Source organism: Ovis canadensis, chromosome 3 (assembly GCF_042477335.2).
Source record: "Ovis canadensis isolate MfBH-ARS-UI-01 breed Bighorn chromosome 3, ARS-UI_OviCan_v2, whole genome shotgun sequence".
NCBI lineage: Eukaryota > Metazoa > Chordata > Mammalia > Artiodactyla > Bovidae > Ovis > Ovis canadensis.
This window is the reverse complement of record NC_091247.1, coordinates 159,335,189-159,361,607: the sequence shown is the minus strand read 5'-3', so window position 1 is coordinate 159,361,607 and position 26,419 is coordinate 159,335,189. Positions and strand designations below refer to the sequence as shown.

The window sequence follows — 26,419 nt, the reverse complement described above, 5'->3', positions numbered from 1 at the left end:
AAGCCTGTTATTAAAACCCCATAGTCTCCCATACTATGTAAGGCCTAGTTAATACTGACATGCTCGATGTTTTTTGGTACGTTATTTGTTATAGCTCTGTTTGTACACATCAAGCACAGTGTGGGGGACCCTATCCAACAGGATAAAGGCCTGGTCCTGGCCTACTTTTCTACTTTATCCACTCTGCTATAAGAGCTCATGCTTCACCGAATGGAACCACGGACAGTTTCCAGAAGCTACCATACTGCTCCAGCTTCTCCATTCGAGTAGCTTGTCTCCGTTTCTACACTCCTTTGTACAACCACCCCTGACTCTCTCCCCAGCCCCTTGCCAAATTAGCTGTTTCCACTTTGTCTATCTGGACGCAGCTCTGGTTGGTTCTAGGAATGTCTGCCTCTCTCAGCCATGCTGAACTTCGCTTTCGATCATGTTTTTTCCCCAGAGCCTAGCTTGATGCCCGGCACACAGCACCATAACATCTGTGCTGTGTTATGCTTAGTCGCTCAGCCCTGTCTGACTCTTTGTGACCCCATGGACTGTAGCTTGCCAGGCTCCTTGGTCCATGGGGATTCTCCAGGTAAGAGTACTGGAGTGGATTGCCCTGCCCTCCTCCAGAGGATCTTCCCAGTCCAGGGAATGAACCCAGGTCTCCCCCACTGCAGATGGATTCTTTACCATCTGAGTATACAGAGATTAAAGAGATCCATGAAAAACACTGGAGAAATGCTTCCTCAAAATCCCACTAGGGGTCACTTTCTGTACGTTTTAGAAAGAAACAGGGCAGGCACTTAGTAAATCAATTCTCTATGAAAAATTCAGCTTTGTGTTTAAATTTTAAAAGTCATTTGTTGTTTATTTAATGGAAACTGAAGCTCTGCCATGTACAAGCCTTGAAGCACTGTACGAAGGCCAGCTCTTTCTGGTTGTATGGATAATGTCAATATTCATGTTTGTATAAAAAACAAAATTGAACATGGCATTTAATTTTGCATATTAAAAATTCAGATCACTGAATTTATATGAGAGTTTCTTCCATATTTTTAGGTTGATATCCTTGGATAAGGTTAATATTTAGATAGTTCATTTCAAATATGTTTTTTTATAGATTATCTCAAAAGCCTGTTCTTCTAAACCTTTATTTCTTTACCAGACTTATTCTCATTTGATCTCAGTTGCAAAATTAATGGCATATTCCTACTGATTATCTTGATCTGCTTCATACCACAGAGATTTTAATAAGGGAAGCAAAAGAGGGGGAAACTGATTGTACTAGCAGTTAAGAGCCACTTGAATACAGTGCAAATATACTTATCATAGATATAATGATTTAATATTTTAGTTACTCTCAAATATATTAATATTATACTTGACTGACCTCCAAAAGAGCCCTGGTATCAAGATTTTGTTCTTAATGGAAAATATTGTTCTTAGCAACTCTGCAAATGTAATATCACAGCTCTTGGTCAAACATTGAATTTATATTGACTGTCAACCTTCTAGTACACAGAAGCATCAACAAATGATTACCATGAGGTGGTTGTATTGACCACAAGCACTGATGGATTACAGGGGAGGAATTAGCGGAAGGATGGTTGCTTAATATAACAGGAAGGACTGCAAGGAGTATTTCTGGTTAGCTTGGGGAAATTTCATGAAATGTCTTCATCTGCTAACAGAAGTTTCCTTCTCTAATGACTACATATGGATGTGGGTTATTTCTCCATACTGTCAGGGAAACTATCCTCTCAATACATTAAGTAAACATAACATGTAGTGTAAGTACATTTCATAGGGTGTGCTTATTCATTTCAGGAATGGTCATATCAATTTGTTTATATATATATATACACACACACATATATACACATACAATTTGCTCCATTTATTTCTTCCTGGCTATGTGCTGGGTCTTTGTTACTATGCAGGCTTTTCTCTAGTTGCGGCAAGCAGGGACTACTCTTGGTTGCAGCTCACAGACTTCTTATCATGGTGGCTTCTCTTATTGTGGGGCGCAGCCTCGAGGTGCCCGGGCTTCAGTAGCTGCATTTTCTGGGCTCTAGAGCACAGATTCTGTGACTGGCGCACTAAGCGCGGCCGAGAGGAGCTGCCCCACGTCCGAGGTCAGAGGCAGATGCTGGGAGGACCCCATGCCCGAAGGGCGGTGGCCAAGAGGAGTTACCCCACGTCTGAGGTCAGGGGCAGCAGCCGAGAGTGCCAGGCTACTACGGCGCAGGAACGCCCAAGAGGAGCTGCCCTGCGTCCAGGTCAGGGGCGGCCAGGAGGAGCAACCCCACGTCCAAGGAGCGGTGGCTGCGCGGGCACAGGAGGGCCTAGAGGATCCATCCCACATTGAAGGTCAGGAAGGGCGGTGGTGAGGGGATACCCTTAGTCCAAGGTAAGGAGCAGCAGCTGTGCTTTGCTGGAGCAACGTGAAGAGATACCCCATGCCCAAGATAAGAGAACCCAAGTAAGATGGTAGGTGTTGCAAGAGGGCATCAGAGGGCAGACACACTGAAACCATATTCACAGAAAACTAGTCAATCTAATCACACTAGGACCACAGCCTTGTCTAACTCAATGAAACTAAGCCATGCCCACCAGGCAACCCAAGATGGGCAGGTCATGGTGGAGAGGTCTGACAGAATGTGGTCCACTGGGGAAGGGAATGGCAAACCACTTCAGTATTCTTGCCTTGAGAACCCCATGAACAGTATGAAAAGGCAAAATGATAGGATACTGAAAGAGGAACTCCCCAGGTCATTAGGTGCCCAACACGCTACTGGAGATCAGTGGAGAAATAACTCCAGAAAGAATGAAGGGATGGAGCCAAAGCAAAAACAATACCCAGCTGTGGATGTGACTGGTGATAGAAGCAAGGTCCGGTGCTGTAAAGAGCAATATTACATAGGAACCTGGAATGTCAGGTCCATGAATCAAGGCAAATTGGAAGTGGTCAAACAAGAGATGGCAAGAGTGAACGTCAACATTCTAGGAATCAGTGAACTAAAATGGACTGGAATGGGTGAATTTAACTCAGATGACCATTATATCTACTAATGAGGGCAGGAATCCCTCAGAAGAAATGGAGTAGCCATCATGGTCAACAAAAGAGTCTGAAATGCAGTACTTGGATGCAATCTCAAAAACGACAGAATGATCTCTGTTCCTTTCCAAGGCTAACCATTCAGTATCTTTTTGAAAGTGCTGCACTCAATATGCCAGCAAATTTGGAAAACTCAGCACTGGCCACAGGACTGGAAAAGGTCAGTTTTCGTTCCAATCCCTAAGAAAGGCAATGCCAAAGCATGCTCAAACTACCACACAATTGCACTCATCTCACATGCTAGTAAAGGAATGCTCAAAATTCTCCAAGCCAGGCTTCAGCAATACGTGAACCGTGAACTTCCTGATGTTCAAGCTGGTTTTAGAAAAGGCAGAGGAACCAGAGATCAAATTGCCAACATCCTCCGGATCATCGAAAAAGCAAGAGAGTTCCAGAAAAACATCTATTTCTGCTTGACTGACTATGCCAAAGCCTTTGACTGTGTGGATCACAATAAACTGTGGAAAATTCTGAAAGAGATGGGAATACCAGACCACCTGATCTGCTTCTTGAGAAACCTGTATGCAGGTCAGGAAGCAACAGTTAGAACTGGACATGGAACAACAGACTGGTTCCAAATAGGAAAAGGAGTATGTCAAGGCTGTATATTGTCACCCTGCTTATTTAACTTCTAGGCAGAGTACATCATGAGAAACACTGGACTGGAGGAAGCACAAGCTGGAATCAAGATTGCCAGCAGAAATATCAGTAACCTCAGATATGCAGATGACACCACCCTTATGGCAGAAAGTGAAGAGGAACTAAAAAGCCTCTTGATGAAAGTGAAAGAGGAGAGTGAAAAAGTTGGCTTAAAGCTCAACATTCAGAAAATGAAGATCATGGCATCCGGTCCCATCACTTCATGGGAAATAGATGGGGAAACAGTGAAAACAGTGTCAGACTTTATTTTTTTGGGCTCCAAAATCATTGTAGATGGTGACTACAGCCATGAAATTAAAAGACACTTACTCCTTGGAAGAAAAGTTATGACCAACCTAGATAGCATATTCAAAAGCAGAGACATTACTTTGCCGACTAAGTTCCATCTAGTCAAGGCTATGGCTTTTCCTGTGGTCATGTATGGATGTGATAGTTGGACTGTGAAGAAGGCAGAGCGCCGAAGAATTGATGCTTTTGAACTGCAGTGTTGGAGAAGACTGTTGAGAGTCCCTTGGACTGCAAGGAGATCCAACCAGTCCATTCTGAAGGAAATCAACCCTGGGATTTCTTTGGGAGGAATGATGCTAAAGCTGAAACTCCAGTGCTTTGGCCACCTCATGCAAAGAGTTGACTCACTGGAAAAGACTCTGATGCTGGGAGGGATTGGGGGCAGGAGGAGAAGGGGACGACCGAGGATGAGATGGCTGGATGGCATCACCTACTCAATGGACATGAGTCTGAGTGAATTCCGGGTGTTGGTGATGGACAGGGAGGCCTGGTGTGCTGCGATTCATGGGGTCGCAAAGAGTTGGACACGACTGAGCGACTGAACTGAATTGAGAGCACCGGTTAATAGTTGTGGTGCACAGGCTCAGCCGCTCCGCTAGCACGTGGGATCTTCCCAGACCCCGTGTCTCCTGCATTGGCAGGCAGATTCCTTACTGCTGAACCACCAGGAAGCCCAGTCATGAGCTGATTTTGGAAAGAATTCTTGGAGTACCCTGACCTGCACGAATGCTTCTGGTAAGCTCTACTCCAGTTCCCCAATCCATGCGTTTTCTGAAATAATGGGAAGACATTGCTGTGTCCTCTGCCTGGAACACCCTACCTGCTCACAATGAAATGAACTCTTCTTCCTCTGAACATTAAGAGAAGGGTTGACCCCTTGGATTAGGTCCAACTTCTGTTTTCAAACGTTCTCTGTTAGCTCTAAATACTTCTTTTTTGCAGCCCTTATCACTGTTGAAGTTTTGCATTACTTTCCTCATGTTCAAAGATAAACTGAGGCATATTAAACATTTTAAGAGTTTCCTCAAGGAAAAATTGGTTAGAATCAGGCAGCCACAAACTGGAAGTGGCTAGGAGAGCTCCACCTACAGGAGGTAGAGATTTTTTAAGAGAAAAGGTGGAAGCAAAGTATGGGCTGGAAGAAGCACAAGCTGGAATCAAGATTGCCACGAGAAATATCAATCACCTCAGATATGCAGATGACACCACCCTTATGGCAGAAAGTGAAGAGGAACTAAAAAGCCTCTTGATGAAAGTGAAAGAGGAGAGTGAAAAAGTTGGCTTAAAGCTCAACATTCAGAAAACGAAGATCATGGCATCTGGTCCCATCACTTCATGGGAAATAGATGGGGAAACAGTGGCAACAGTGTGAGACTTTATTTTTTTGGGCTCCAAAATCACTGCAGATGGTGATTGCAGCCATGAAATTAAAAGACACTTACTCCTTGGAAGAAAAGTTATAACCAATCTAGACATCATATTGTAATGCAGAGACATTACATTGCCAGCAAAGGTCTGTCTGGTCAAGGCAATGGTTTTTCCTGTGGTCATGTATGGATGTGAGAGTTGGACTGTGAAGAAAGCTGAGTGCCAAATAATTGATGCTTTTGAACTGCGGTGTTGGAGAAGACTCTTGAGAGTCCCTTGGACTGCAAGGAGATCCAACCAGTCCATTCTGAAGGAGATCAGTCCTGAGTGTTCTTTGGCAGGAATGATGCTGAAGCTGAAACTCCAGTACTTTGGCCACCTCATGTGAAGAGTTGACTCATTGGAAAAGACTCTGATGCTGGGAGAGATTGGGGGCAGGAGGAGAAGGGGACGACAGAGGATGAGATGGCTGGATGGCATCACCGACTCGATGGACGAGAGTTTGAGTGAACTCTAGGAGTTGGTGATGGACAGGGAGGCCTGGTGTGCTGCGATTCGTGGGATCGCAAAGAGTTGGACACGACTGAGCAACTTAACTGAGCTGAAAGTATGGAAGTTATCGATTAGCTATAGCGTACAGAGTCGGACACAACTGAAGCGACTTAGCAGCAGCAGCAGCAGCAAGGCCTAGTTGGCTCTTTGTGTTGGTTTGTCATTATGTTTCAATCTTTTATACTGAGGCATTTCTAGCTTAGATTTTTGTTTTTGTAGTCTGCCATGGCATGAGAATCCCCTCAATCTAATGTTTTCCTTGTTTAACTAAACACTGGTAATTATTTGATTAATCACTGACTTTCAGACTCAGCTGGAGTTCCAGGTATAACTTTACTCACCATTATCCAGCCATGTCTGGTGCAAAATAAGCATTCAATAAATATTTGTTAAGTAAACAAATGCACTTCATTTTAATTTGGCTACACAACCCCAGATTCTATTTCTAAGACCCTACGAGCCTAGCACTGTTGTCTGCAACTTCCTTTATTAAGGACTGAAGGATATAGAGCAGATTTACTCAGCAAAATAAAAAACTTCAGGTTCAGAAAACCAGACATTTCCTTCACACTGTTGGCCTTACTGGTGCACCTCCAGGGCCTTGCCAGCTGCCATATTGCTACTGTGGTCTCACATACAATGCATCTCCCACCTCGTCCTGACTCTTTAGGAACCCAACCCTTTGTTCCCAGCCCCTTTCCAAACCACTTATCCAAAGAAGGCCTCCAAGGACGATGCCCTTTTCCAAATGATCTACAGCAGTTTTATCTACTTATGTTTAATATTTCTGATTCTTGCTAAGCTTTGCTCAGCCAAGAATTTCCCCAAAGCTGTTCACTCTCCCAGATGAAGTCTGCTACACTTTGCAAACAGTAAAAAATTTCCTTCCTACTGTCTGCATTCTATTTTGATGAGAAAACAAGCCTCCAAATCTTCAGTGAATTCAGAGTTGCATAGCTTGTCAGTGATAGATTTTAAATCAGATTTTTTTTTCTTTTTTGAGACTTCTGACTTTGAACCCAGTATACTCTCTGTACAGATCACTTTCATCTTCTAGCCTGGGAGTTCCTTGGGGGTGTGGAATTGTTACCTAGCTTAGCACAGTACCTGGAATAAAGTAAGATTATGCTCCATGACTGTTTGCTGAATGAACAAGCTGATCCACTGTCCCTCAGCCTTCTTTTAGACTTAAGCTACTTGGCTTATCCCTCTGGTGCCAGTGACCAACGGTGACCATTAGAGGTACATAAAGCACCCCAGAGGGGATGGTTGAAGTGTTGCAACCAAGTCAGAGTCAGAAACCTCAGAAACAGAAACGTTAAGGAGTACAAAGTGCAGCATTGTTAGATTTAGCGAATAAAAATACAAGACCTCTGAGAATACTTATATTTTAAAAGTATTCATTGTTCATGTGAAATTCAGTTTATCTGGGTGTTCTGTATTTCATCTGGCAACTCTGTTAAGTGCCATTGAACGTGAACTAAACTGATGCTCAAGAAATGACCTTGGTCCTTAGTAGGAATCTTTTGGGAGGAATTGGATGGGAAAAGTGTTGGTGAGCTTACCAAGGTCAAATGGACATGCTCATCACACGGGGATTGGCTAATTCGAGGTCAGCCAGTATTAAAAAAAGACTTTGTACCTGGAGTGATCAGGGTGACAGGCCTTTCCTCTGTCCCTGCCTGCTTTGTGATGGAAACAGATGGTAACAGTTGAAAGAGGATGTGCAACATCTTTATTTGTGGGCATAGACTGAGTAATAATTGTTTAACCCCGCATTGTGTGACAGTGGTAACTTGTATCCATTCACCTTCCCTTTTAACCTTGTGGTCTCTTACCCTGCATAACTATCCAATTCCCTTATATTTCAGAATCTGCCATTTTCCACATATTTTTTCCTATGACATATCCTCTCCCCTAAGACTCATTTTCTTTTATTTTTGGCCTCTCCTGAAATTTGACTTCTTAAGTGTACCTTTCTCTAATTAAAGTGGAGACATTCATTCTTAATCCAATTGTTAAACATGAAAACATTGAATAATTCAAGATGTTCATTTCAATACACATTTATTGAGAGCTTACTGTGTAGCAAAAGTTTCATCATTAAGAACCTCATAATCTAGTTAAGGAAATATAACATTAGAAACCAGAGGGAAACCCTTGCTCTGAGAAGTGATTGATCCAGGTTGCCAGAGAACAACTGGCCCCTTTGAAAATCACTGTTCCCACGTTCCTATAAATTTACTTTTGAAAGTGTAACCTCAGAGTAAGAGAATTCATGTTACAAGTGATCCATGAAATTGGGCAAGTTAACAGTAGGGTCTTCTTTAAGTTCCTTCATTTCTCAGAGAGAAGTTGTTTGCTTCTTCTTTTGATGTAGGAAGAACTGACAAAATCTAGCCTAGTTATTATTCTGGATATAGAAGTGATAGATATACATCCCCCCCCCCCACCCCATACACACACTGCTGCATGGTTTCAGGAAGAATGGGCAATAGTGATAACCCGCTAGAGGAGGTGGCTTTTAAGAATCCTAGGATGTCAGTACTTCAAAGGGATCAATAATGTGATCCAACCTTCTTACTTACAAATATGATACCCAAGGCCCAGAGTTTAAAGACTTGTATAAGATGGTACACTAAGCTTGTGCCAGGGTTGGGATGTGAGTCCAAGTCTCCTGGATATGTCTAAGATTAATTTCTGAAGGACTAGATATGATGCTCTGAGATGTTTCACTAGTAACTACATTTTCCCTAGGAGACTCTTGTAGGTCTTGTCTTCTGTGACCATTTCCCCTCTAAACTGTCTCCTCCCTTTCCTGATACTCTTTCTCTGCTGCTGCTAAGTCACTTCAGTCGTGTCCAGCTCTGTGCGACCCCATAGATGGCAGCCCACCAGGCTCCCTGCTCCCTGGGATTCTCCAGGCAAGAACACTGGAGTGGGTTGCCATTTCCTTCTCCAATGCATGAAAGTGAAAAGTGAAAGTGAAGTCGCTCAGTCGTGTGTGACTCTTAGCAACCCCATGGACTGCAGCCCACCAGGCTCCTCCTGGGAGGAGGATTTTTCCAGGGATTTTCTCTCCATGGGATTTTCCAGGCAAGAGTACTGGAGTGGGGTGCCATTGCCTTCTCCAAAAAGGAATGTTCCTAAGAGTTCACTCCCTCACCTTCCCTCCCTGAACAGTCAATCAACTACCAGTGTTGCAGTTACCTTAAAAACCACCTCTTTGATTCACAAATATTTATCTTTAGTTCTGATCATCTTCCTGGAATCTATGTTTTCAGCTGTTATCGGAATATCTTTTCCCAGATGGTCTACAGATAATTAGTCCAAAACTGAAACCTCATCTCTTCCATCATTCCCCCACAAACTGGGTTCTCTCTTCCTGTGTTTCATGTCTTAGGTAGTGACATCGTCATACTTAGCAGTCTCCTGGTCCCTCTCCCCCTCACTAACTGGTCACCAAGCCCTCTCATATCTGCCCCCTTAACGTTTCTTTACTCATCACATCCTCTCAGCCACACGACCCCAGCCTTAGTCTAGACCAGGAGACAAAGGTTAAAGTGTCTCCAGGAGAGAAGCCCATGAGATAGGACACGTGCCAGTAACAGGACAGTGAGGACTGGGATCCGCTGGAGACAACAGGCCTCATTTAAAGAAGGCCACGGAAAACAGTATAAGCAGATTTTCACCATAGGGAATACAATCCCAGTGTTGACATGTGTTCTCAATTTAGGAGAGGTCAACACTTGTAAATGGAATATTCTGATTTTTAAATTGGAGCAAATAACTTAATTTTTTAAGAAATCCCAAATATTGGATGGAAAACAAGCACTCCCTGTCCCCCGCCCTCATCCTTTATTCTTCCTGTGGCTCTGCATGCAGCTTGGTGCCTGACACACAGCAAGTGATCAGCTGTTACTTAAGTGAGTGAAAATGGACAGAGTGGTCCTGGTAAGCAAGGTATTACTGAGTGGTTTGCAGTTTAAATTTTCTCATTGTAATTACTGAATTGTTATGTGCCCATTTTATTGAATGAAACAATGTGGAAATGTCTTGAGAAGAGGTCAGGTTTTTTCGTGCTCCATTCCTATATCCTTTAGGTAACTGATGCTAACAGCTTCCTGTGTATTCAGCTATACTTTTCCCATGGTCTTAAAGCAGGTACTTAGATTTTTGTTTCTGTTTTTAAAAAATGTAGTAATACTTTACATATTACTCTGCAACACGCTGCTTTGGCTTAATTATGCAGCATTGCCAGCCGTCAGCTCAGTAACAATATATCTAACTTCATTCTTTTTAATAGCTGCATAATGTTCTTTAATATGATTTACCATAATTAATTCAACCATTTTTCTATTGATGAGCAATTAGATTGCTCCAGCTGCTTTTTAGCCTATGAAAAATGGTGCAATAACTATCCTTATAAATGGATACTTACACAGTGGTGCTTCTGTGCTTTCTATTTCAATGGGAGAGATTCTCCCAGTGGAATGGCTGTACTAAAGGATGCAGCTATGGATTTTAATAGGCACTCTGCAGTTACTTTCAATTCACATTCCCATGAAAAGCCTCTGGCAGGGTGGACAGGGAAAGTCCCATTGAGAAGATGTTAAATGAGCAAAAACTTAAAGATGGTAAAGGAATTTGTCACACAGATCCCTGGGAAAGACAACTCCAGCCAGAGAGAAGAGACAGTTCAAGGACTCTAAGGCTAAAACTCATCTGATGTGTTCAAGGAACAAGGATCATTCTCTGAGACAGAATGATCAGAGGGGAGCCTAAGAGGAGAGAATGTCAGCAAGATTGATGGGCAGGGCGTGGAGGAACTTCCAGGGTTTCACTCTCATCATGAGGGTGACGTGGAGTCATTGCAGGTTTTTAAGCAAAGGAGTGATACACCAAGACCTTTTATAAAAGGATCACTGTGGCTGCTGTGTTGCTCCTACAGGGAGCAAAACTGGAAGCAGGAGGCTAGTTAGAGGTGTTTGCAATAAGGTTGGGCAGAAAAAGAGGGCAGAGAAGGGAGCAGGATGAAAGCAGTGGCAACGTGCTGGATTTTAGGTGTGTGTTGTAAGTGGAGCCAATGGGATTTGCTGATGGGTGGGGTGTGGGGTATTTGGAGACAGAGAGGAGTTGGAGATGAATCCAAAGAGTTTGGCTAGAGCAACCAAAGGACGCAGCTGCCAACAACCAAGGTGGGAAAGTCTGAAGGTAGAACAGATTCAAGCAGGGAGAAAGATCAGGAATTCACATTTGGCCATGTTAAGTTACAAATGCCCATTAGAGACCTAAATGGAGGTGCTGAGATTTAATCACAGCTTATAGATGATATTTAAAGACTTGGATGGAGTCTAAACAGAGAGAAGACCAAAGACCAAGTGGTCAGGGAGAATAGGGGAGACCAGCAAGGGAGACAACTCAGAAGCAGCAGCCACAGCAGAGGGAGACACTCAAGAGGTTGTGATGTCCCCAGAACCAAAGGACAAAAATTTATCAAGGCAGGAGAGATCAAGTGCACCTAATAGGTCAGGTGAAAAGGCAACTGGGAACTGAGCAGAAAAGACCCTGATGCTGGAAAAGATTGAGGCCAGGAGGAGAAGGGGATGACAGAGGATGAGGTGGTTGGATGGCATCACTGACTCAATGGACACGAGTTTGAGTAAACTCTGGGAGATAGTGACGGGCAAGGAAGCCTGGTGTGCTGCAGTCCATGGGGTCACAAAGAGTCAGACACGACTTAGCAACTAAACAACAAGAAGACTGAGAAATAGCACTGCCACCACACCCTACCCCCACCTCCCTGTAAGGATATTCACATCCTAATCCCAGAACCCTGAATATGTTACCTTACATGTTGGTGTGATTTTGTTAAGGACTTTGCAATGGAAAGATGGGCTTAGTGTAATCACAGGGTCCTTGTAAAAGGAGGCAGAGGGTCAGAGATGGAGGCAGAGAAGCATACGTGATGATGGAGGCAAAGGTTGAAGTGATGTGTAAGAAATGAGCTGTCCCCTCGAGTCTCCCAAAGGAAATCAGTCCTGATCGCCCATTTTGGACTTCAGTTCAGTTGCTCAGTTGTATCCAACTCTGACTCCATGGACTGCAGCATGCCAGGCTTCCCTGTCCATCACTGACTTCAGGAGCTTGCTCAAACTCATGTCCATTGAGTTGGTGATGCCATCCAACCATCTCATCCTCTGTTGTCCCCTTCTCCTCCTGCCTTCAATCTTTCCCAGCATCAGGGTCATTTCCAATGAGTCACTTTTTTTGCATCGGGTGGCCAGAGCATTGGAGCTTCAGCTGAAATGAGTGAGACTAAATTGTGCTGTTTTTAAGCCTGTTTTGTGCTTACCCCCATCATTTCACAGTTGTATGGTTTAGCAAAGAAATAGCAGGTGGAGATTTCTGAAGACCATTGTGCGAGATGTAAGAAAGTCGTTTTTCTCAAAATGTGAGGTCATGGTCAACTATTATGGGGAAGGTGTCAGCCAATAATGATCTCTCCAAAACAAAGCCATCCAGAAAAGCAGTAAGGAGGCATTTACTTTCTCCCACATGTACTATTAATCTTAGACCCCTGAGTATAGCGTTCTTACAGCTTAATCCAGTAAGCTATGTGAAAAATAAGTAACCTCCATGCAATTTGAGTTATTTATCACTTACCGATGACATCAGGCTGTAGGTATCTATTATAAAGTTTTAAATCTACTCTGAAATCTCAGAGAAGTATGTGTACATTTTACAAATCTCACACAAACAAAAGAGAGGCAACAAATCAAGGAGTTTTATCCTGCTGCAGTGTGAGTCTGCATACAATCCCAGAGCATCCTGGGTACATGCACAAAAGTTGAGAACCCAGAGCTGTGCCTGAACACATAGCAGCAAAGAGCATGAGCGCTAGAGTCCCTGGGTCCAATCCTGGCTTGGCCACTTTTGACTTTAGTCAAGTCATTTTACCTCTCAGGAGCACTTTCCTCATAATTCATATGGTCTATTTGAGATTTTCAACACAAGATTTTAAATCCTAATACAACTACAAAATGAAATGGACATTTTCACGTTACCACTTCATAGGGCTGTCGTGAAGAGTAAATGAGCTAATTCACAAAAAGCACTTTGTGGCTGACACATCATAAACACTCAGGATTAGCCATTGTTATTGTTTATCATTAAAGAAAGATAAAAATACATAAGTGTTCTGCTTTTTAAGTTTGAAAGAATTTTCTTTGCATTCTCCACATTCTCTGGGTTTTTTTTCCATCAAAAATGGTCTTTTGGAGGTTTTATATCCTTTATGAAATCTGCCATTGAGAAAGTGAGGTGGTATTACAATAGTATGACTTGCTCTGTTTTCTAAAGTTAATTATTCTGGCTGCGCGGAGCCTTGTTGCCACGTGTAGGCTTTCTCTAGTTTCAGCGAGTGGGGACCACTCTTCGCTGCAGTGCTTGGGCCTCTCATCGTTGCCTTCTCTTGTTGTGGAGCGTGGGCTCTATAGTGCCCAGGCTTCAGTAGCCATGGTGCACAGGCTTAGTTGCCCCAGGGCATGGGGGATCTTCGTTCTTCAACTGGGAATCAAACCAGTGTCCCCTGCATTGGCAGGCAGTTCATAACAACTGGACCACTAGGGAAGTCCCTATGACTTGTTCTTAAAGGAGAATTTGAAAATTCTTTTCTTTCCTGTTCTGCATCTGCTTCCTTTATCCTGAGTTTGGTCTGTCTAGTCAAAGTTATGGTTTTCCAATTGTCACGTATGGATGTGAGAGTTGGACTATAAAGAAAGCTGAGCGCAGAAGAATTGATGCTTTTGAACTATGGTGTTGGAGAAGACTCTTGAGAGTCCCTGGGACTGCAAGGAGATCCAACCAGTCCATCCTAAAGGAAACCAGTCCTGAATATTCATTGGAAGCACTGATGCTAAAGCTCAAGCTCCAAAACTTTGGTCACCTGATGCGAAGAACTGACTCATTGAAAAAGACCCTGATGCTGGGAAAGATCGAAGGCAGGAGGAGAAGGGGACGACAGAGGATGAGTTGGTTGGATGGCATCACCGACTCAATGGACAAGAGTTTGAGCAAGCTCCAAGTGTTGGTGATAGACAGGGAAGCCTAGCTTGCTGCAGTCCATGGGGTTGCAAAGAGTTGGACATGACCGAGCAACTGAACTGAATTCCCTTTCTGCATCTTACTCCCTGTCTGTCTCTCAGACATTCCTTCCTTTTTTGTGCCTTATCATTGCAACCTAGTTCTTTATATCTAACTTTTCTCTTGTGCTTTATAAGCTTATGGGTTTTTTGTCCTTGGGCAGAGGTACATGTTGTATGTTGTATGTGAATTCACCTCACAAATGGAGGAAGTTTTCTAGCCATTTAAAATAAACCCAGGAAAACACACCTGCTAATCTGAAGGCAGCTTGATTTCTTAAACAAGGTAGCACCTATGGAATATTCAAACATGTTTCTATCCTGTGAAGTCAGTCTTCTATTGCTGATTATGAGTTGCATGGGCATAGTGCTTTTTACTTGTTCTCTGATTTGCTTTCATTTTGTTCGGTAATTCATCCCATAGCCAATATAACATTGTCTTATCAATGTCAATTTAATATTTGTGCCTCTATTTCTGTCAATCCATGTCTGAAACAACAAGCCTCCACGCTAATCTTTATTTATCTATTTGGCTGTGCTGGGTCTGAGATGTAGCATGTGGGACCTTGAGTTGCACCATGTGGGGACTAGTTCCCGGACTAGAAATTGAACCCAGGCCTTCTGCATTGGAAGCAGGTAGCCTTAGCCACCAGGGAAGTACCACTCTAGACATTCTCTATCCTCTTACTCTTATTTTGCTCCTGGTTCTCATCGTCTCTCGATATTCATATTCACTTACTCTTGGACTGTCTCCTCTCACTAGAATATAGAGGCGTGGTCTGTCTCATTCACTGCTCTTCTCTAGTACCCAGAACAGTGCATGTGTGCATGCTCCGTTGCGTCTGACTCTTTGTCAGACTGTAGTCCGCCTGGCTCCTCTATCCATGAAATTCTCCAGGCGGGAATACTAGAATGGGTTGCCATGCCCTCCTCCAGGGGATCTCCCTGACCCAGGGATCGAACCTACGTCTCCTGCATTGGCAGGCGGATTCTTTACACTGAGTCACTGGGGAGCCCACCCAGAACAATAACTGTCCTGAAATCTATATCTACTGAATAAATGAGTTGTAATCTTTTTACGAATACTTCCCCAAATTTGCTGTTTTTATTTCACTTATTGTACAAGATTAGATCCATAGTTTTCATAAAAAGGCTCACAAATGAAGACCAATATAGCTGGCTAGGGCTGGACCCCCAGCAGCATCTCCCTGTGGTAACAGCTGAACGCTTTTGCTTTGGTGCTTACCTTACTCAGTGTGTGTTAGTTTGGAAAGAAGCATCTAAGGAGGCAATAACTTTTTACCAACATTTTCTCCTACAACTTAAAATCTCATATACTGAAACAGAAATAGAAGGGTATAGATTTAGCCCTACAAATATTTAAGCTTCAGCAAAAGCTTATATAATAATACAAACAAAATTGAATTGCAACTGGGGTGACTGGGGCCATTTCTTTGTAGAGTTTAGAGACAAGGGTTTAATGTCAAATTCAGTTAACTTCATGAGCATTTCTACTGAAATGCCCATATGGTAAAGAAGAGGGTTTAGATGCCTTATGGGATCTTGAGGTATTGCACAATCTGTCCCCAAAAAGGTGATGTTACTCTTAAGTTTTATCTTTTACCTCAAAAATTGATGCCAAATTTTCATTCTATATAGTGCATCATTACTTTTAAAAAATATTAGAACAGTGTATCAAATAATATTTTGTGAGACAATTGGACATGTCAAAAAGACTTCTTTCCCCAGAGCTTTGTCTCTTGAGTCTTTTTGCCCATTTCTGGCATATCACCACTTACCTACCAGGAGTCTGGATTTCTGATCAGAGAACTATGGAACTGGATGTCAGCTCACTGTGAGTCTTTTTTTTTTTCTTGTTTATTAAAGTGTAGCTGATTCACAACGTTGTGGTTGTTTCAAGTGTACAGAAAAGTGATTCATACACACACACGTGGGCTTCCTTGATGGCTCAGCGGGTAAAGAATCTACCTGCAAAGCAGGAGACACAGGTTCAATCCCTAGGTTGGGAAGATCCCCTGGAGGAGGAAAATGGAACCCCACTCCAGTATTCTTACCTGAAGAATCCTACAGACAGAGGAGTCTGGTGGGCAGCAGTCCATAGGGTCGCAAGGAACTGGACATGCCTGAGTGACTAAGCATGCACGCATACTTTTTCACATTCTTTTCTCCTACAGGTTATTATAAAATATTGAGTATGATTTCCCTTTTGGCTTCTTTAAATCCATTTTGGGACTGCACAACACCATCACAATGCTTCAGCTTTCCAAACTCCTTTGAATCCATCTCCCAAAATGGTGTTCCAGCTCTGTGTCCCATTAACTGCAAATCTGCATACCTGAATTAAATAATAGAAGCTTTTGGTAAGGACCATTATTATTTTCTTATGGCTCTTGCTGTACTTGCCAAACACATCATCTAGTATGTGATGGGTATCATGTCAGGAAGGATAGGCTAGGTTCTGCTGACTTAAGAAAGAGCTCCATTGTCTTAGGGGATTAACACAACAAAGATTTCTTCTCATTTATTCAGGCCCTACAGCAGGCCCATGGAACTGTCCAGAGCAGCTGTCCATTAGAGAATGGCTCTTTGTTGACTTCACACCCTCACGATCACCAAAGCAAGGAGAGTTGAGACCTAAAGTTAAATGCTTCCACCCTAAAGTGCACATTGCTATCATTTTATTGGTCAAAGCAAGTTAGATGGTTTCAATCAACTCCGAATAGGTGAAGTACAGCCCTGCTGAGGGCCTGGAGAGAGAGGGGAAGGAGGTATCAGTGGACAGTAATACTTCCTGCCGCACAGATACATTTCTCATTTTGTTTTGTTTTGGCTGCACCCAGGAGCTTGCAGGATCTTAGTTTCCCAAGCAGGGATTGAACCCACACCCTTGGCATTGAAAGAACAGAGTCCTAACCACTGGACCACCAGGGAGTTCCCTGCATATCTCCTGACTGAATGAAATCTAGCACATTTTAAATTAGGATTTCTGCTCTGTATACAATTGTCAATCTCTTCGGTAATCCTATTATTTAATTCATTTCTTAATTCTGCTCTTCCCCTTTGGGCCCCAATTTAATAAACAAAACAGACAAAATGCTAATTTAAACATTCACCTGGATAAATTAATTTGAAGTGCTCTCCCATAACTGCGAAACGATCATTATCATGGCTACATCTTAACTGCGTGCTTTACCTCATCATGTTAATTAAACAGGTCACTAAACCTTATTCCCTCCCTACTCTCCTAGTAAAATGTTTAGGTTTTATTAATGACAACTTCACAGTGTGTTAGCTGCCTTAATACCATCCAGGCACACTAAAACAAATGGATTTCCAATGTAACCAGAAAACACATCGTGGGTAACTTAAAAGACAAAAGCCTTGCACGTGAGAAGTGATATGAATCACATGCTGAAATCCTTTGCTTGATGATGCAGGTTAATTGATTTTTTAACAAGCATTGCCTGGATTTCAAGGGGATATTGGAATGAAAGCTGGGTTTTTGTGAGACGAGCAGCCATGTTTTCAGGAGAAAATGGTTAAATTTCTCACTATGGCCTCCCAAAGTGCTGCAAGTCCTAGCTCCAGCCCAGCTCTCTCTGGCCTCATCTCCTACCCTCTCCCCCTACTCTTGACTTCAGCTAACAGTCCCTGTTAATCCTGGATCCATTTAGCTCTTTCCTGCCCTTTTCCCACTGATTTTTTTGAAAATCCAGGTCAGTTGTCTTGTAAAATGTCCCAGATGCCAGACTGACTGTGTGCTTGTTATGGCCTGTTGTTGTGCAGCCCTAGAGCTAAGAATAGTTTTTACATTTAAAAAGGTTTTTTAAAAGAAGAAAATAAAGAAAAAAGGAAGGGGAGGGGATGAGAGGGAAGAAGGGGAAAAGAGGAACTATGTGATGGAGACGCTATGTGCCCTTGAAAAGCTGATGCCTGACAGAATGAAAATCACAATCACAGAAAACTAACCAGTTTGATCACACGGACCACAGACTTGTCTAACTCAGTGAAGCTAAGAGCCATGCCATGTAGGGCCACCTAAGACGGACAGGTCATGGTGGAGAGTTCTGACAAAATGTAGTCCACTGGAGACCACTGGAGAAGGGAACAGCAAACCACTTTAGTATTCTTGCCTTGAGAAACCCATGAACAGTATAAAAAGGCAAAAAGATAGGACACTGAAAGATGAACTCTCCACATCAGTGGGTGCCCAATATGCTACTGGAGAACAGGGGAGAAATAACACCGGAAAGAATGAAGAGACGGACCCAAAGCAAGAACAACATCCAGTTGTGGATGTGACTGGTGATGGAAGTAAAGTCTGATGCAATATTATAAAAAGCAATATTGCATAGGAACCTGGAATATTAGGTCCATGAATGAAGGCAAATTGGAAGTGGTCGAACAGGAGATGAAAAGAGTGAACGTTGACATTTTAGGTATCAGCAAACTAAAATGGACAGGAATGGGTGAATTTAACTCAGATGACCATTATATCTACTACTGTGGGCAAGAATCCCTTAGAAGAAATGGAATCGCCCTCATAGTCAACCAAAGAGTCTGAAATGTAGTACTTGGATGCAATCTCAAAAATGACAGAATGATCTCTGTTCGTTTCCAAGGCAACCCAGTCAATATCACAGTAATCCAAGTCTATGCTCCAAGCAGGAATGGTTCTATGAAGACCTCCTAGAACTAACACCCCAAAAAGATGTCCTTTTCATTATAGGAGACTGGAATGCAAAAGTTGGAAGTCAAGAGATACCTGTAGTAACAGGCAAATTTGACCTTGGAGTACAAAATGAAGCAGGTCAAAGGCTAACAGAGTTTTGCCAAGAGAATGCTCTGGTCATAGCAAACACCATCTTCCAACAACACAAGAGAAGATTCTACATATGGACATCACCAGATGGTCAATACTGAAATCAGATTGATTATATTCTTTGCAGCCAAAGATGGAGAAGCTCTATACAGTCAGCAAAAACAAGACTGGGAGCTGACTGTGGCTCAGATCATGAATTCCTTATTGGCAAATTCATACTTAAATGGAAAAAAGCAGGGAAAACCACTAGACCATTCAGGTATGACCTAAATCAAATCCCTTACAATTATACAGTGGGAGTGAGAACTAGATTCAAGGGATTAGTTCTGATAGACAGAGTGCCCAGTGAACCATGGACGGAGTTTCATGACATTGTATAGGAGGCAGTGATCAAGACCATCCCCAAGAGAAAGAAATGCCAACGGCAAAATGGTTGTCTGAGGAGGCCTTACACATAGCAATGAAAATAAGAGAAGCTAAAGGCAAAGGAGAAAATGAAAGATATACCCATTTGAATCTAGAGTTCCAAATAATAGCAAGGAGAAATAGGAAAGCCTTCCTTAGTGATCAATGCAAAGAAATAGAGGAAAACAATAGAATGGGAAAGACTAGAGATCTCTTCAAGAAAATTAGAAATACCAAGAGAACATTTCATGCAAAGATGGGCACAATAAAGGACAGAAATGGTATGGACCTAACAGAAGCAGAAGATATTAAGAAGGGGTGGCAACAATACACAAAAGAGCTGTACAAAAAAAGATCTTCATGATCCAGATAATCACGATGGTGTGATCACTCACCTAGAGATAGACATCCTGAATTGTGAAGTCAAGTGGGCCTTAGGAGGCATCACTATGAACAAAGTTACTGGAGGCGATGGAATTCCAGTTGAGCTATTTCAAATCCTAAAAGATGATGCTGTGAAAGTGCTGCACTCAATATGCCAGCAAATTTGGAAAACTCAGCAGTGGCCACAGGACTGGAAAAGCTCAGTTTTTATTCCAGTCCCAAAGAAAGGCAATGCCAAAGAATGCTCAAACTACTGCACAATTGCATTCATCTCACACACTAGCAAAGTAGTGCTCAAAATTCTCCAAGCCAGACTTCAACGGTACGTGAAGCGTGAACTTCCTGATGTTCAAGCTGGATTTAGAAAAGGCAGAGGAATGAGAGATCGAATTGCCAACATCTGTTGGATCATTGAAAAAGCGAGAGAGTTCCAGAAAAACATCTGCTTTATTGACTATGCCAAAGCCTTTGACTGTGTGGGTCACAACAAACTGTGGAAAATTCTGAAAGAGATGGGAATACCAGACCACCTAACCTGCCTCTTGAGAAACCTATATGCAGGTCAGGAAGCAACAGTTAGAACTGGACACGGAACAACAGACTGGTTCCAATTTGGGAAAGGAGTATGTCAAGGCTGTATATTGTCACCCTGCTTATTTGACTTATATGCAGAGTACATCATGAGAAATGCTGGACTGGAGGAAGCACAAGCTGGAATCAAGATTGCCAGGAGAAATATCAATAATCTCAGATATGCAGATGACGCCACCCTTATGGCAAAAAGCGAAGAAGAACTAAAGAGCCTCTTGATGAGATTGAAAGAGGAGAGTGAAAAAGTTGACTTAAAAGCCAACATTCAGAAAACTAAGGTCATGACATCTGGTCCCATCATTTCATGGCAAATAGATGGGGAAACAATGGAAACAGTAACAGAATTTATTTTGGGGGGCTCCAAAATCACTGCAGATGGTGACTGCAGCCATGAAATTAAAAGATGCTTGCTCCTTGGAAAAAAAGTTATGACCAACCTAGACAGCATATTAAAATGCAGAGACATTACTTTACCAAAGAAGGTCCATCTGGACTAAGCTATGGTTTTTCCAGTAGTCATGTATGGATGTGAGAGTTGGACTATAAAGAAAGCTGAGCGCAGAAGAATTGATGCTTTTGAACTGTGGTGTTGGAGAAGACTGTTGAGAGTCCCTTGGACTGCAAGGAGATCCAACCAGTCCATCGTAAAGGAAATCAGTCCTCAATATTCATTGGACTCAGGCTGAAGCTGAAACTCCAATACTTTGGCCGCCTGATGTGAAGAACTGACTCACTGGAAAAGACCCTGATGCTGGGAAAGATTGAAGGTGGGAGGAGAAGGGGACCACAGAGGATGAGATGGTTGGATGGCATAACTGACTCAATGGACATGAGTTTGAGTAAACCCTGGGAGTTGGTGATGGATGGGGAGGCCAGGTGTGCTGCAGTCCATGGGGTCGCAAAGAGTCGGACACAACTCAGTGACTGAACTGAACTGAACTGAGAGGTATTTACTTTCTCGCCTTTGTTCTAGATTTTTGTTTCCACCCGGTGTTATTCAGTTTGTACCTCAGTTCCTTGGATTTGGGGCAAATGGAAAATTGGTTCTAGAACTGTGCTGCCCAGTATGACAGTTGCCATCCTCATGTGGCTATTGAGCACTTGACATGTGGCTCTGTTAAACTGAGGTGTGCTATAAGGGTAAAATACATATCACATTTCAAGGATTTGTGATAAAGAGTGTGAAATATTTCATTAGCGATCTTTATGTTGATTGCCACAGTGAAAAAATAATATTCTGGATATATTGGATTAGATAAAAGACATCATTAAAATTAATACCACCTATTTCTTTTTTTAATGTGGCCACCAAAAGCTCCTACATTGCCTATGTGCTTCATATTATATTTGCATTGGACAGTGCTGGTCTAGAAACTTGATTAAAGTAAGGTTAAGTATTTTTGACAAGAATACTCATAGCTGATCTTATGTACTTCATATTGCATCACAGCATGAGACACACACCGTTCGTCCCATTATTATTGACACTAAGTTTGATAACTTGATTAAGGGGTGACTGACAAGTATCTCCACTGTAAAGGTCTATTTTCCCCTTCACAATTTGTAATTTCTTACAGCCATTGGGCGATCAGTTTCCTAGTGGATTTGCACATAGTGGTTTTAGTATTCTTGGGTCATCTTTGCTTGAGTTAGTTATTACACTAAAGGTTGCAACATCATGTTTTGTATTTTTGGAATTTCTTCTTACATTTCTTTTATTTTTTATTACTTTTTCAAAACAAATGGCTTTTTTACTGAAGTATGGTTGTCTTAGTTTCTGGTGTACAGCAGAGTGATTCATATATATGTATATTCTTTTTCAAAGTCTTTTCCATTATAGATTATTACAAGATAGTGAATATTCTTCCCTCTGCCATATAGTAGATCCTTCTTGTTTATTTTATTTGTTTTATATATAATACTGTGTATCCGTTAATTCCAAACTCCTAGTTTATCCCTCCCCCTCCCCTTTCCCCTTTGGAAACCATATTTGTTTTCTATGTCTATATTTCTCTTTTGTAAAAAGTTCCTTTGTATCATTTTTAAAAGTTTCTATATATAAGTGATATCATATAGTATTTGTTTTTCTCTGAGTTCAGTTCAGTTCAGTCGCTCAGTCGTGTCCAACTCTTTGCGACCCCATGAATCACAACACGCCAGGTCTCCCTGTCCATCACCAACTCCCGGAGTTCACTCAGACTCACATCCATTGAGTCGGTGATGCCGTCCAGCCATCTCATCCTGGGTCGTCCCCTTCTCCTCCTGCCCCCAATCCCTCCCAGCATCAGAGTCTTTTCCAGTGAGTCAGCTCTTCGCAGGTTCATCACGTTGCTGCAAATGTCATTATTTCACTCTTTTTCATGGTAGAGTAATATTCCATCCATATGGAGATGTCCATATATATGGATATATATTTTTTGAGTGGTTCCTTGCCTTCTGGTACAGGAAATACTAGGGCCACCTTGTACTTCCCTGTCCCAGAGGTGGAATCAGTCACTTCTCAAGAAGCCTCCACTTCTTTTAGTAAGAAATGGTATTCCAAAATCAAGATGAGGGTGGTAGATGTGATCAGAGTCACTGGGATGACATTACTTTCAGACCCTTTCAGAAGACAGAGCTAGGAAATACACTGAAGAATCTCAAGGTCATATTGATATTTCTAGCTCAGGTATAATGCTGTAGTTTTCGTAACTTTTTTTTATTCTATGTTTCTACTTCTTTTCACGTACACTAAAAACCTTCATTTGATAACACTGAGGACATTTACTTGTTTGCTTTATCATACAATGCATATTGTATCAATTAAAAACAATATTAAAATTAGCTACAGTGTGTGGTAAAGTTTTATGTTACTTTGCAGGTCTTTTGTCCTAGAACATAACCTACTATGGGGATATAGTCATGATAACTTAAAGTATTTATTCCAAGTATTCAAAAGTATATATTCTTGAAGTAACTTTTTCCCTGAGAGGTTATGTTATACAACTGATAGTTTCCTTTGTTTCTGTTTGTGTTCAATTTTAGGTTTGGATTTTGTTTATTTTTGAATATGTGAAGCATTTACATGATTCAGAAGTCAAAACCATTATAAAAAGTTAGAGATCTTGTTCCCGTCTTTTTCTCCTTTACCCTGTTTCCACTCTATCTGTGGGTAACTATTTTCATTAAATTCTGGTTTATGTTTCCTGTCTTTGCTTGTTTTTGCAAAAACAAGCCTATGCAAATGCAGAAAACTATTTGCCTTGTTTTATGTCTTGTTTTTTTCTTACTGAACATAATATCCTGGGAAATCTCCCTATCAGTTCAAAAAGGTATTCCTCGTTCTTTCTTTTGTGATATTACCAAAGAATACTCCATTGTGCGGATGTACCATAGTTTATTCACAGGTCTTTTACTGATGCACATTTCTGCTCTTTCCTGTCCTTTGCTGCTACAGAAGTTATACAGTGAATGACCTTATGCCTATATTGTCTTATATTTGAGGAACTGTAGCTTCATGGTACATTTGGAGAAGGAAATGGCAATCCACTCCAGGACTATTGCCTGGAAAATCCCATGGACAGAGGAGCCTGGTAGGCTACAGTCCATGGGGTTGCCAAGAGTCAGACACGACTGAGCGACTTCAGAGAGAGAGAGAGAGCTTCATGGTATATTCAGGAGTCATTATTGTAGAAACATCCCAGTGATTCTGATACACAGAGAGGTTTAAGTATTGTTACTTACTGTAGTTCAGTTGGTAAAGAATCTGCCTGCAGTGCAGGAGACCCAGGTTCGATTCCTGGGTTGGGAAGATCCCCTGGAGAAGGAAATAGCAGCCCACTCCAGTATCCTTGCCTGGAAAATCTCATGGACAGAGGGCTGCAGTGCATGGGGTCGCAAAGAGTCGGGCATGACTGAGCGACTAACACTGTATACTGTAAAAATGGTTTCCAGGAGTCTAGAATTGTTAACATTTTAAAAATGAGGAATCAACAGGTAAAGAAGTCTTGACTTAAGAAAAAAAAAAAGCACAACATGAGAGTTGCAAGTTTAGTTTTATTTGGGGCAAAATGAGGACTGCAGCCCAAGAGACAGCACCTCAAATAGCTCTGAGAAACTGCTCCAGAGAGGCAGGGGAGAAGGTCAGTATATGTGTGATATGGTAAAGGGGGAGTATATGCAAACAAGCACATATTTTTCCAGAAGGTTTCTGTGAGTCTCGTCAAGCTTTCTGCTAGTCCCGATGAATAGTCGTCACCATGAAGGATTTAGTACTTTCCTAGATATGAGAAGGTACAAGAATTGGGCTCATAAAATCGGCTCCTGATAACATCTAACCAGCTGAAGACCTGGCTGCCAGTTTTCCCCTGAACCCACGTCTCCTGCACTGGCAAGAGCATTCTTTACTGCCTGAGCCATCAGGGAAGCCCACTTAAAACCTGTTTTGCCAATTTTTCCCTGAGCACAGAGTGCCTCATTTTTGCTCTAACTCCTTTCATGGGGAGTTGAAAATCAGCAGCTGCAGATTGTAGCGGTATATCTACAAGTGCCAATTTATAGCTGACAGAAGTAAAGTTCTCATCATCCTGAATCCTATCCTACACTGCCTGCTGCTGCTGCTGCTAAGTCGCTTCAGTCGTGTCCGACTCTGTGTGACCCCATAGACAGCAGCTCACCAGGCTCCCCTGTCCCTGGGATTCTCCAGGCAAGAACACTGGAGTGGGTTGCCATTTCCTTCTCCAATGCATGAAAGTGAAAAGTGAAAGGGAAGTCGCTCAGTCATTCTGACCTTCAGCGACCCCATGGACTGCAGCCTTCCAGGCTCCTCAATCCATGGGATTTTCCAGGCAAGAGTACTGGAGTGGGGTGCCATTGCCTTCTCCCTATACTGCCTAGTAGAATGCAATTGAGTTATAGAAACAGAAGCTTAGTATCTGGGGTCTTGTGCCCAAATCATCGTGTTGGTAAAAAAGTTATCTTATGAATAAACACATATGTGACCCACATTTGGGCAGTGGATACCTTTCAGTTTGGATACCTGAGTCAGGGGAGCCAAGGGGCATCCAATCCTGGCATCTAATAGGCAGTTGTTTGCACAGGTTTGAAGGTGAGACTCGGGGTCATTAGCATGGAGGTGACAGTAGGTGAAAGATGACTGAGGGAAGGATTACAGAGTGAGAAGCTGCTCAGGATGGAACCCTGGGGAACACCGTTACTTCAGAGGCCAGTAGAGGAACCCAAAGAAGCTATAAATGGCCAGAGAAATAGTAGGAACACCTGCGAAGATGAGTTACAAAAGCCTAGGAAGCAGAGTGTTACAAGAATAGTTGAAAAGTTATTTATGTTAAATACTGTTGAGAGGTGAGGCAAGACAAAGGCAGCACTGTATCCACTGGATTTAGCAACAAAGAGATGAGTGGTAAAACGTTTGTCAGGACAGATTCCATGTTGTGGTGTAGCTATCCTGAGTGTTAAGGAAGGCATTGAGCCTCATACAGACATCCTTGGAAACACTGATGCAACAGAGCGTTTCTAAAAGCAACAAAAGTTGACACTTGTACCCAAAGGAAAAGAAAATCAACTCTAGCATTTTCTCCCATAAGTTTTTTTTAAAGAACAAAATAACCTTATTGAAGTATAAAGTATATTTGATTTACAAAGCTGTGTTAGTTTCATGTGTATGGTCCTATAAATTAAAAACTTTGGTGGGGGCAGTGATTTATCTATATTAGAATCTATACAATAAGATGCTTTTGGATTTAGCAAATAATGTATGCTTACTTTAGGTTTACTATTGAGTAATTTCATAATAGTATCAAAATAGTAATGTAATCGTATATTTTATGCTGTTCCTCAAAAAGTACCATGATTTTCAAACTTATGGGAACCATGGCTCCAGAATAACTTTTAAATCACCTCTTTCTCTTCTACTTGCCTTCCCCTATTCTTGTTTATACCCTGGGCTATAACTTCTTTTGCTCCACTGTGAGGCTTCCCCGGTAGCTCAGCGGTAAAGAATCTGCCTGCAATGCAGGTTCGATTCCTGGGTCAGGAAGATCCCCTGGAGGCGGGCATGGCAGTCCACTCCAGTATTCTTGCCTG

The 26,419-nt window shown here is 42.2% G+C and overlaps 1 protein-coding gene across 2 annotated transcripts in view; it reads left to right on the top strand.

Moving 5' to 3' along the window:
* HELB (DNA helicase B) overlaps positions 1–26,419 on the top strand; it is a 66,899-nt gene that overhangs the window by 1,383 nt on the left and 39,097 nt on the right. The gene's annotated exons all lie outside the window — the stretch shown is intronic.